The sequence below is a fragment of the Microcebus murinus genome, chromosome 13, assembly GCF_040939455.1.
Source record: "Microcebus murinus isolate Inina chromosome 13, M.murinus_Inina_mat1.0, whole genome shotgun sequence".
In the NCBI taxonomy this organism is placed as follows: Eukaryota; Metazoa; Chordata; class Mammalia; order Primates; family Cheirogaleidae; genus Microcebus; species Microcebus murinus.
The window spans coordinates 18,709,659-18,722,100 of record NC_134116.1 but is presented as its reverse complement, the minus strand read 5'-3'; the positions used below and the strand labels follow the sequence as shown (position 1 = coordinate 18,722,100).

Genomic DNA, 12,442 nt, shown 5'->3' with positions numbered 1-12,442 from the left:
GATATTGATCCATTGTGATTGAAACTGAGTGCATGCTCAGTGCCGCCAGTAAACTTTTAACTCAGAATTTTGATGTGGGATGGAAATTATAGATAAACTGCAAGATTCACAATTAATGTGGGAATTCATCATTTGCACTGAATTAATATCATATGTAAAACTGTCATATTTGTGCATGTATTTTTTAAAAAAGTGTCTCAGGCCAAACTAGATTTCCTTTAACTCTCTATTATGCTAATATTCCTTACCACCAGAGTAACTTCACTTTACATGCAGAATTCTGGCAAAATACTTTCCATAAAGGTATCTTATTATCGATTATAAGAGAAGGCTTATACATCCAACATTATCATGACTTCCAGCGTTTGTTCATTCATAACAGGGCCTGGAAGATGGTGAACCCTTCATAAATCCTTGTTGAGTGAGTAAGCAAACCCAGCTCTCACTGTCCTTTTCAAATTAGTCTATGGAGTTTTTAAGGGAAACTTGATATTATTAGCACTGATAGGTTGCAGTTCTGGGAATCTGAAAATTTGATATTTAATTTTGTTTCTATTTCATTCCGATTTAGTAATTTAAACTTAATCCTTAAAGCTGGGTAATGTAAAAAGACAGACTGATTAAAACAAATCAGATAATAAAAGCATGGAAAAGAATGTAAAACAAGTCTGATATCCTACCACCTATTACAAAATTCTACCATCATTATTTTTGTGTCTGCTCTTTTAAATATCCTCATTTCTTAACCTTCCTTCAATTTGACACTGTCACTGTTTTACATAGTTCTTCTCTCTGTAGATTTAATGTGCTCACTATTTTTTTCTACATTGAAGCTTTCCTTCTCCTGAGATATGTTTTAGAAGTTCCATTAGTGAGTATCTGTTGGTAACCTCAGTTTTTTCACCTTAAATATCTTTATTCTTGAATGATAGGTTTATCTGGGTATGCAATTCTGTATTCCTGTATTAATCATCTGTCTTCTGGTCCTTTTGCTGTTGCTGGCTAATTGTTATTTGTAAAAAGTCCGTCTTTTCCCTCTGGCTGCTTTTAAGATTCTTTGGTGCTCTGCAGTTGGACTATAATGTGTCTAGGCATTTCTTTTCTCCCTCTCTCTCCTCTACCTTTCTTCTGCCCCTCTTCCTTTCTCCCTTCCTCAATAGTCTCTCTCCCGTCCTCTTATCAGTTTGTTGCTTTCTATTGCTCAGTAATGTTTCAGTGTCTGGATAAACTATGATTTATCCATTCACCTTTGGCCATTCAAATTTCCTGTTTTGGCAAACATGAACAAAACTGCTATAGAACGTCTGTGAATAAGTCTGTGTGGAGGTGTGTTTTCGTTCTTCTTGCTGGGTCCTGTAATAAATGTGTGGTTAACTTTATAATAAACTGTTTATAAGAAAGTGTTTGCACCATTTTACATTCCCCAGGAATGTGTGAGAACTTCCAGTTATCCTAACCCTCGCCAACACTTGAAATTGTCACTCTTTGATTTTAGCCATTCTGATGGCTGTATAGTAGCATCTCATTGTGGTTTTATTATATATTTCTCTAATGACTGATATCTTTTCATGTGCTTATTGACTATTTGTATATCTTCTTTTGTGAATGTCCATTAAATTGTTTCTCTTTTTAATGTTTGTCTATTTTATATAGCTTTATTAGTGTACTTGGCATGCAATAAACTGCACATTTTAATGTCATCTAATCATTGCAGAAGTTCTTTATATTCTGCATACAAGTCCTTTGTTAGATCTATGAGAATATTTTCCCTCAATCTGTTATTTACCTTTTCATTTTTAGTGGTGTCTTTTGAAAAACAAAATTTATTAGGAAAACATTTTACATGGTGTGATTATTGAATTTATTAAAGGTCAGAGAATTTATGCAATGTTGGGAGAATAGCACATTTCTCATGTGTAAGGGCTAGTATTGGTCTGTTCAAGAGATCATACTTCATTTACTTGAGGACGGTGGAGGAGTTTACTTCTTTTCTAGTTAAAACTGAGTAGAAAGGACTTAAATGAATTTACCTGCTTATTTTGAAAATATGGCCGAATAGATGTTTAACTCCAAATGGAGTTGTGTTTTTTTCTTTGGCACACAGGATTATGGGAAAGAAATGTTTTTGAAATCAATCAAGAATGGGGACTCTTGGGAAAAGCAAGATTCTAAAAAGAGGTTAATGTGGCACATACACAACTCTGAGGTGGACTTGAATTAAAATTTGTGAAATGAGCACTCTCTGACATTTTAGAATAAGGAAAGTTCCAGAATGGTATGGAAGGTAATAGAGTTGGGAGTATAAACATTGAAGCCAGCCTTATGTATTTTCCTTCTTTGTGATGGGCAAGTTATCAGTGCCCTTTCCCTAAAACCTCAAGGGAACATTTAAGAGTGCATTTATCTGCAAGTGGCAGAATGTCTGTCTAATAGCAATCTAAGTCATCAAATGTTGAGTTGCTTTAAGTAATAAGTGGTGGGGGCTCCCAGCTCATGTGTCAGCTCATAGTGTCATCAAGGACCCAGGTGCTTTCTTTCCATTCACTCTGCCATCCTCAGCATGTTGCTTTTTGGGCTTGTTGCCTAGTGGCTGATTAGACTGCTGAAGCCTAATTAGTTGTTATGGCTAATGGTGGGTTGCAGCTCCAAGCTTCATACTCTCACAGATTTGTTATTGTCAGGTCAGTAGCAGCACAGACTTCAAGTTCCATTTGCCTTTGAGCAAAATCCTTCCCCAAAGCCTCTGGCACCTGGGAGGTCTTTGAAGTGGATTCTGGGGAATGTTTCTTTTTTTTTTTTTTAATTTTTTTAATTATTATTTTATTTTATCATATTATAGGGGTACAAATATTGTTAAGGTTACATATATTGCCCCTGCCACTCTGCCCCCCCCACCAAAACATCAAGCTGTCCTACCCCCAGGTGGTGCACATCACACCTATTTTGTAAGCATAAATTCTTCTCCTCCTTCCCCCTTCCATTTGCCCACAGCCTGATAAAAGTTTTTTTTATTTGTTTTTCCTTTTTTTTTTTTTTTTGACCTTTGGGTTACATTGTATATCTTTGCCTTTCCCTTGGAAGGGTTAGAAGTATTCCCTCCCCCCACTGTGCTCACCAGGACCCTAGGATGTGTATCTCCCCCTCCCCCAAACCCTAGTGGGCACTATCACCATTTGAGCACCATAGTTTTAATAAGTCAGTATCATTTTGATGGTGAGTAGATGTGGAGCCCGTTTTCTTGATCTTGTGTCGCCTCACTTTGGATAACGGGTTTAAGCTTAATGCAGGATAGCATAAACGGTGCTAGCTCACTGTTATTTCTTAGAATTGAATAGTATTCCATTGTGAGCATATACCAAATTTTAGTTATCCACTCATGAATTGACGAACACTTGGGTTGTTTCCATGATCTTGCAATAGTGAATTGTGCTGCCATAAACATTCGGGTGCAGATGTCTTTATAGTAGAATGTCTTATGCTCTTTTGGGTAGATGCCCAACAATGCTATTGCTGGGTCGAATAGAGACCTGAAGACTAGATGGGATGGCTGGAATCACAACAGCCCTGTTGTGACTAGCCTTGGGATGGACCAGGCAAGAGGATGCCAGGGCTGAACGATGGAACCAGGGTCTGTAAGTGCATCTTTGAGTCGTATAGATCTTCCTGCACCTGGAGCTTCGTATACTGATTGCTAATTTGGTTTGGGATACTCAATAATAAATTTACTTATTTTCTAATCCTGTTTGAGTTGGGGTTTTCTGTTATTTCCCTCTGAAGCATCATGACTGATACATTCATTGGAAGGTTTTTTTCTTTCATCTTTCATTATTATCTATAAGAATACTGGCTTCAACCTGTTAATTATGTGGAAAGTGGCTTAGTGGTGTCAAATCACTGCAAGATGAATTGTTTATAAGGACTTTAGCTATTTGATAATGTGTGTGAATCATGCAACTGAGTCTACGTAAATTTTACCTCCTCTTAAGCTGGCCTTTCAGGGCATCTGCTTGGAATGGACCATTGGGCAGCTTGCATTACAGAACATACTTGAGAGTATTCCATCATTCTTTAAGTAAAAATGATGGAAGTGCCAGCCATTTCTGTCAACCTAGAATGGCATTTATCTGCACATTTAATATTGCTTAGGAGATTGGTGGGGACATTATTAATCAGGGATTTAATATCTTACTTGATAATCCTCCTGGAGCCTTTAGTTCTATGACACCAGATCCTAGCAGGGGCCAAGATGGGTCCAAGTGGAGTGAGCTTTTGAAAATAACAGGATTTAGGGAAACCAGAGGTTTCCTAAATGATACAGACATATTGAGTGAATTTGTGAAGAAAAGGTAAATGATTTAATAGCTTTAATATTAATTCAAGTAAATAAATTGAACATGAAGCATCCAGATGAAAAAATTAGAATATGGAGCAAAAATATTTTTATGGAATTGGTTTTTAAAAAGAAGTCTGAGTTCTTCCCTTCTCCTACTGCCATTATGTACAACTGAGGAGAGTAATCTACATTTTCACTGCTGTTTTATTTTTATTTCACTTTATGTCAAGGTTTAGCAAGTCAACAAATATTTACTGAACATGAATTTTTTTTTTCTTTTGAAACAGAGTCTCACTCCATTGCCCCAGCTAGTTAGTGCAGTGTTGTTGTCATAGTTCACTGCAACCTCAAATTCCCGGCGCAAGTGATCCTCCTGCCTCAGCCTTCTAAGTAGCCGGGAGGTGCGTGTCACCACACCTGGCTAATTTTTTTTTATTTTTAATAGAGATGAGGGTTGGAGGAGGAAGATCTCACTCTTGCTGAGGTTGGTCTCCAATTCCTGAGTTCAGGTGGCTTATGTCTGTAATTCTAGCTCTTTGGAAGGCTGAGGAGACGGATCACTAGGGGCCAGGGGACCAGCCTGGGCAACATAGTGAGAGACCTTCTCTGTACAAAAAACCCCACAAAAGTTAGCTGGATGTGGTGGCATGTGCCTGTGGTCCCAGCCACTTGAAAGGCTGAAGCAAGAGGATGGCTTGAGCCCAGGAGTTTGAGGTTGCTGTGAGCTATGAAGATGCCACTGCACTCTAGCCTGGGCAATGGAGTGAGACCCTGCCTCCAAAAAAAAGGTGAAATGTGATAAGCACTTGCAAAAGATACTAGTAATGATAGAAGTGTTCAGGATGGTAGACATTGGATTCTGGAGTTGGAAGAAGTGGCATTTGAGTTGAGCCTTAAACAATGAAGTATGTTTGTTTATTTATTTTTAGATTTTTTATTTTATTTTATTTTAGTGTATTATGGGGGTACAAGTGTTAAGGTTACTTATATTGCCCATGTCCCCCTCCCCCCTCGAGTAAGAGCTTCAAGCATGTCCATCCCCGAAACATTGCACTTCTTACTCATTGTGGTTGTATATACCCGTCCCTTCCTCCCCTCTCCCACCCTCCCAACACCCGATAAATGTTATTCGTATATGTCCACTTAGGTGTTGATCCGTTAATACCAATTTGCTGGTGAGTACTTGTGGTGCTGGTTTTTCCATTCTTGAGATACTTCACTTAGTAGAATGGATTCCAGCTGTATCCAGGAATATACAAGAGGTGCTATATCACCATTGTTTCTTAAAGCTGAGTAGTACTCTATGGTATACATATACCATATTTTATTGATCCACTCATGAATTAATGGGCACTTGGGTTGTTTCCATAGCTTTGCAATTGTGAATTGTGCTGCTATAAACATTCGAGTGCAGGTGTATTTTTCATAAAGTGACTTTTGATCTTTTGGGTAGATGCCCAGTAGTGGAATAGCTGGATCAAATGGTAGATCTACTTGTATTGCTTTGAGGTATCTCAATATTGCTTTCCACAGAGGTTGAACTGGTTTGCAATCCCACCAGCAGTGTAGGAGTGTTCCTCTCTCTCTGCATCCATGCCAGCGTTTGTTGTTTGGGGACTTTTTGATAAAGGCCATTCTCACTGGAGTTAAGTGATATCTCATTGTGGTTTTGATTTGCATTTCCCTGATGATTAGAGATGTTGAACATTTTCTCATATGTTTGTTGGCCATTATTCTGTCTTCTTTTGAGAAGTTTCTATTCATGTCCTTTGCCCATTTTTTGATAGGGTTGTTTGATTTTTTTCTTGCTGATTTTCCTGAGTTCTAAATAGATTCTAGTTATCAGCCCTTTATCAGATGTGTAGCTTGCAAAAATTTTCTCCCATTCTGTGGGTTGTCTGTTTGCTCTCTTGACAGTTTCTTTGGCTGTGCAGAAGCTTTTTAATTTCATTAGGTTCCATTTGTTTATTTTTGTTGTGATTGCCTTTGGGGTCTTCTTCATAAATTTTTTGCCTAGGCCAATGTCCTTGCAGGTTAGATGTATTTCTTGAAGGCAGCAGATACTTGGCTTGTGTTCTTTTATCCATTTTGCCAGCCTATGTCTCTTGAGTGGAGAGTTCAAGCCATTTCACATTTATTGAGATAACTGATAGGTGGGAAAGATTTCTGTTCATTATGTTGGGTTGAACTTTGTTGCTTTGTTTTCTCTCTTGAGCCATTGTAGTGTCTGGGCTTTGATCTTTAGCTTTGAGTAGATTTACATTTGTGAGTGTTTATTATGCTGATCCGTAGGTAACACTGTTTTGAGTACTTCTTGAAGGGCTGGTCTTGTCTTGGTGAATTCCCTCAGTCTTTGCTTATCAGAGAATGTCTTGATTTCTCCTTCATATACAAAACTTAGTTTTGCAGGGAATAAGATTCTAGGCTGGGCATTGCTCTGTTTCAGAAGGGTGAGAATGGGGCCCCAGTCTCTCCTTGCTTGTAAAGTCTCAGTAGAGAAGTCTGGTGTTATTTGAATTGGCTTTCTCTTGTATGTTACTTGCTTCTTTAGTCTTACAGCTCTTAGAAGGGCCTCTTTAGTTGATATTTTGGTCAGTCTGATGACTGCATGTCGTGACATCTTCCTGTTTGCATTGAATCTCCCAGGGGTCCTCTGAGCTTCTTGAACTTGTATATCAAGATTTTTAGCAAGGCCTGGGAAATTTTCCTCTATTATATCTTCAAATAGCTGTCCAACCCTTGAGTGTTGTCTTCTTCCCCTTCTGGCAACCCTATTACCCTCACATTAGGTTTCTTCACATATTCCCGTATCTCTTGTAGGGTTTGCTCTTTTCTCTTGTTTCTCTGCTCTATCTCTGTGACTGATTTATTTAATTGGAAGGTGTTATCTTCAATCTCTGAGATTCTTTCTTCTGTTTGATCTACCCTGTTCTTGAGGCTTTCCACTGAATTTTGTATTTCCCTGAATTGATTCTTCATTTCCAGGAGTTCGGTTAAACTTTTCTTCATTTTATCGATTTCTTTAGTGAACTTTTGTCCTAGGTCCTGGAGGCTTTTTGTGGTTTCTTTGTGTTGGTGATTGAGTTGTTCTTGCAGGTCGTTGAATTTTCTTATGATCCACATTCTGAATTCCTCTTCTGTCATTTTGGTTGCCTGATTTGGGTTGGTGTCTGTTTGTAAGGGGCTGGTGCTCCTCTTTGGGGGTGTGTTTTCCATTTGGTTCTTCATATTTCCTGAGTTCCTTCGCTGATTTCTTCCCATGTCGATCAGTTGTTGTTTCTTTCCTTTAGGTTTTCTTTTGGGTATTCACACACCTTGTTTAGTTTCTGAGCTGGTAGGTGGTGTCTGTGGGTGAGATTCGACCACTCCCTGTATGATGAGTCAGTAGGTGCTGTGAAGAGGGTGTGCAGGGTGTCCTCCTTGTCAGTAGGTGGCGCTTGCTTGGAGGAACAGGCTATGCTGTTGTTTTTGTGACCTGTAACCAGCTCTTGTTCCTCTGGAGAGGCACTCTAGTGCCTCAGGTGGTCAGTGGGGTTCTGGGACTTCCAGGTGTGTCCTTTTCTCCCCCTCAGTGAGGGCTGGTCTAGGAGAGAGTCTGGGGGGAGCTGGGTTGGGTAAGCCTGCCCTCAGGCACCACCAATGCCGTTAGCAGGGGTCAAAGTTTTGTTCTCTGCTTCCAGGAAAAACTGCCAAGGAGGGGCTGGAATGACCCCGCTCAATCAGAAAGTCTGCGTGTGGGGGTGGGGCTGTCTTGAGACCCGCAGTCTGGAGCGGGCCTCGCTTCTTTCCACCCTCCCCAACTCTGCGTCTACTCTTGGGCCTCTGCCAGCAGGCTAGACCTCAGGCCACCAGGCCTCCCCTGGCTGTGATGCCGGCGGGGAGGTTCCCTGTGCAGGAACGCCACCTGGGCTGGGCGCTCGGCCTCCTTTTGGGAGGAGAGTTGCCCTCTAGGACGCTGATCTGCCCCTGAAGGCACACACACCTCAGTAGGCTGTTCACATATAACCCTTCTGTGCCCCGGGCAATGCTAGCCCTCGGTGCAGGGGATCTGGTCTGCAGGTCCGACCTCTGGGTCCCAGAGTTCAAACTGTATCCCCACCAGGGAGAGGAGTGCCAGTCCCAATTCACCCATGGGGAGCCCAAGCTGGGTCTATGTCTCTCAGCCTCAGGGTCTGCACCATTCTCCTGGGATCACCAGGCCAGCAGCTCCTGGGAGGGCTGGCGGGTAGAGAGCTCACAGTCTGAGTTCCCCTGAGTCAGCTGTAGGGTCTCAAAAGGGAAGGTCCCGTTCCCTCGAGGTGCCTCCTGCTGGTGGCTATATTGTCTCTCTGGGCAGCCTCAGGTTGGGTCGTGGGGAGGGGAGAAGGAGGCAATATGGTGCCTGCCGCGCGACTGGGGTCTGTGCATGGGGAAGTGCCCTGCGGGAGTTGGGAGCCTGGTGCCGCGTCCACTACAGGCTTACAGCTCACTGGCGGTGGCCGTCTCTGGGCTGGTGTCCGCAGGTCTTTCCACCGGCTGGGGCGCCCACCAGCAGTCCGAGATGCAAGGGAGGGGAGAGTTCATCGCTCCACCTACCCTTGCCTCTGGTCTCAGGGCTGCTCCGGAGGTCTCTGCTTCCAGTTCTCCTCTGCAACCTCCTCCCGTGGGGTCTCCCATGATCTCAGGTACCCCTCCTACCGACCCTCATCTGATGTAGGCTCCTCTTCTTGCTTCTTTCTTCTAATTTCTGCTAGAATCTGTCTTTTCTGCAGAGACACTCTGGCGGTGTTTCTCATCCGCCATCTTGATTCGGATCTCCTGTTTATTTTAGTGCTTTGTAGCATGTTTCTTGTAACAGAATTAGGAAAAAATTCAAATATAAAACAGAAAGTAAAAATTCCTTATCCTGTCATTCAAAGATTATAAAAATTAAAATTGGGTTTGTTTCCATTCAACTTTTAATATGTTGGATATATTTCTGGTAACTTTTTCCTACGCATACAAACATACGTCTAAAATAAAAATTGGCAGAATGATGCAGGTACATTTAGAAGCCACTTTTTCCCTTAACATCTGAATGTTTTTCCATATTGAATTTTCTTTGAAATGAGAGGGTTTAATGGTTATGGACCATCCCATTGTGCGGTTCTACATAATGCATTTAGCATTGTCGTTTGCTGCAGTGACCACTAGTACATAAATCCATGGAGCAGGGGTCTTCGGGTCCCTTTTGTTGCATGGGACAGAAGGCCAGCTTAAACCTTATGAAGTGTAAGAAGGGGAATTTCTTTGCTCTCAATACCGGCCCCAGAAAAGGCAAAAGTGGATCTGGCCTCAGGAATAGAGACCTGGATCCAAAGATTTGCGCCCCTGTGATGTGTTTCTCCCAGTGTCTAGTCTCTGCTCTTTTCTGGGCATTGGCATCATTTTTCTTGGTTCCATCCCTTCTGCTACTTTAGGCAGGACAGTTCATGGGGTTGGGGGGGTTCTCCTGAATGTTGCAGGAAGTGTGGCATCTGTGGCCCCTGCCTTAACATTCAAGCGGTCCCCAGGTAGTCATTGCGGCTAGCCAGCCAGCCCTTCATGCATTTTCAGTCCCCTGAGTAGAGGAGCTCCATGCCACTCCTGCTGTGATCGAGACTCCCTTGGTTGGATTTGAACCCCCTGTCTCCCCATCCCGGCAGTACTCCTGTTTAGCGCTGGTGAGGGACCGCTCTTGAGGGTGTGGGGGTGGGTGTGTAAAAGAATGTGCAGGGGAAAGGGGAGGTTGTTTCCAGACACAGTGGTCTTTTTAGATGGACAGTCCTAGTAGGCAAAAATAAGGAAAAACAACAAACAAAACAAAAACCACACGGGGAGGCTGAGCAGGGAAAGCTGGGGCATAAATATGAGGGAAAAGCCTCTCCATTGGACTCGTTCACGAGCACACAGAAGTTGACGTCCCTGCTCCAAGAGCAGCAGCTCTAACCCGGCGACCCCTTGGGAGGGGTGGCGTTAATAATTTGTCACCCATCATATGTCTTCCCTATAACAACACTCCTCTCGCTCGTATTCAGATGCTTTCTGGATTGAGAGGAAGAGGGGTAGAGTTAGTGCTTGCTCATGTGACTCGGTGGCATACCTGTGCCTGTGTGTGAAAGTCCAGAGCGTCCTGGGCACGGAGCCCACCAGGTGGGCTGGGCTGGGTGGGGTGTGTGCTGTTGGATTTTTTTTTTTAACTTGGGGACAGACTCTACCGTCTGTCTTTCTCTGTTTGTCGGAAACACTTGGTGAGTGATGTTGTTGTTCTCAGCCCTAACCAGTCCCCGGCACGCATGGCCATTTCACGGTAATGCCAGTGTGTTGGGAGGGAAGAGACCCCATTTGTGACACATCGAGTCTTGCCCAGGTTTCAAAGCCCCAGTTAAAGCAGTGCCTGCTTCTAAATTCCACTGGCACACCTTCTGAGATAACACAGAAGCGCTGTGAAGGGCTGGGAGGGAATGCCGAATAAATACAGCACCGGCGCTGACGGGCACAGCTGATTTTGTACTTGCAGTATCCCGCGTAGTTACTCCTTTATGTGTGAGTTTTGCCTTTTTCACCAGAATGAGTTCCTTGGAGGTCAGGAGCCATGTCTCAAACTTCTATTATATCTTCCAGGTACTTAAAAAAGATTTTTTCTTTGATTAACGAAAGTCGTATCATGGGATCATAGGCAGCTGGAAAATTTCTACTGCTCTTTAAATTCTCAGTCTTCAAATGTTAGAGTAAAACTGGTGTGCACCTGTCATCCCAGCTACTCAGGAGGCTGAGGCTGGAGGACTGCTGGAGGGCAGGAGTTCAAGGATCGTACCTGTGAACAGCCACTGCACACTCCAGCCTGGGCAACACAGCCAGACCCCTACTCCCCCCTCCCAAAAAAAAGAATAAAACTGATCTTACTTTTAAGCAAAGTATATTTAGTACCTTTCATAAGATGTTTACTATTCTTTACATTCACATTAATTAATAAAAGTTAGAAAAAAAAATCTATGTCCTGAGTGGACCATATATATATATATATATATATATATATATATATTTTTTTTTTTTTTTTTGTTTGTTTGTTTTTGTTTGTTTGTTTGAATTGAGACATCTTTGGTACTGAAAAGAGGCACTAACTGCAAGGGGTACAAGGACAAGAGGTGTCTAGATGCATGGTCCCCTAGTACTTATAGAACTCTAGAGAGAAGTGCCCAAGGCAAGGGGTTTGGTGTCAATTTTTCCCAGAGGTGGCAGACAAATGCCTCTGGATTACTCTGGTGACAGAGATACTGAATCTCCTGTAACTTCAGGGATGAAGTCCACCATTCACTCACCCAGCAAATATTTATTGAGAACCTGTGTAGTTATAGCTCTGTTCTTTAAAAGGTCTTTTGCTCCCAGGGAAGGAACATTTATTTATAGGGAAATATAGCAGGAGATTTGTTCTCAGCTGTGGAGGAAAATAATGAATGATAATTGTTTGAAAGAAGATGGAACCCTGAGATACATGGATTCTAAATAACTTGCTTGTAAAAGTCCTTAAGATCAGCACTTTTTTAATGATTTAAGAATCAGGAGGGCTCTGGGCTCTGAAGGTGATTTAAGAACAGATATATTTCTCCTTAAGGGAGAAATGAAATTGCTTCTTTAAGAAGACCTGTATTTTTATTTTTTATAATTAACATAGGGTAAACTTGATTCTTGTTTTGGTGTACAGTTCCGGTTTTAACATATGCGTGGATTTGTGTAACCAACTCCACAATCAGGATGCTGGATGTTTGCATCACCTCAAAAAGTTCCTTTGTTTAAAAAAAAAAAAAAGTTCCTTTGTGCTAACCCTCTTTACTCAGCCCAGGGCCCTGTTAACCACTGATCTTTGCTGTCACTAGCTATAGTTTGGTCTTTTCCAGTGTGTTTGTATAAATGGAATTTTAGCTTATGTAACCTTTTGAGACTGAGTTCTTTCATTCAGCACAATGTCTTTGTGATTATTCTGTGTTGTTGCAAATGATAGTAGTTTATTGACTCCTATGACCAGAAAGTATTTCTTGGTATGGACGGACCATAGCATGTTTGTCCTTTGGTAAGTGAATGGATAGTTGGGTGTTTCCAGTTTGGGGCAAT

The 12,442-nt window shown here is 42.0% G+C and overlaps 1 protein-coding gene across 3 annotated transcripts in view; it reads left to right on the top strand.

Annotated features, from left to right (window-relative positions):
• FARP1 (FERM, ARH/RhoGEF and pleckstrin domain protein 1) overlaps positions 1-12,442 on the top strand; it is a 277,566-nt gene that overhangs the window by 3,828 nt on the left and 261,296 nt on the right. The window lies entirely within an intron of this gene.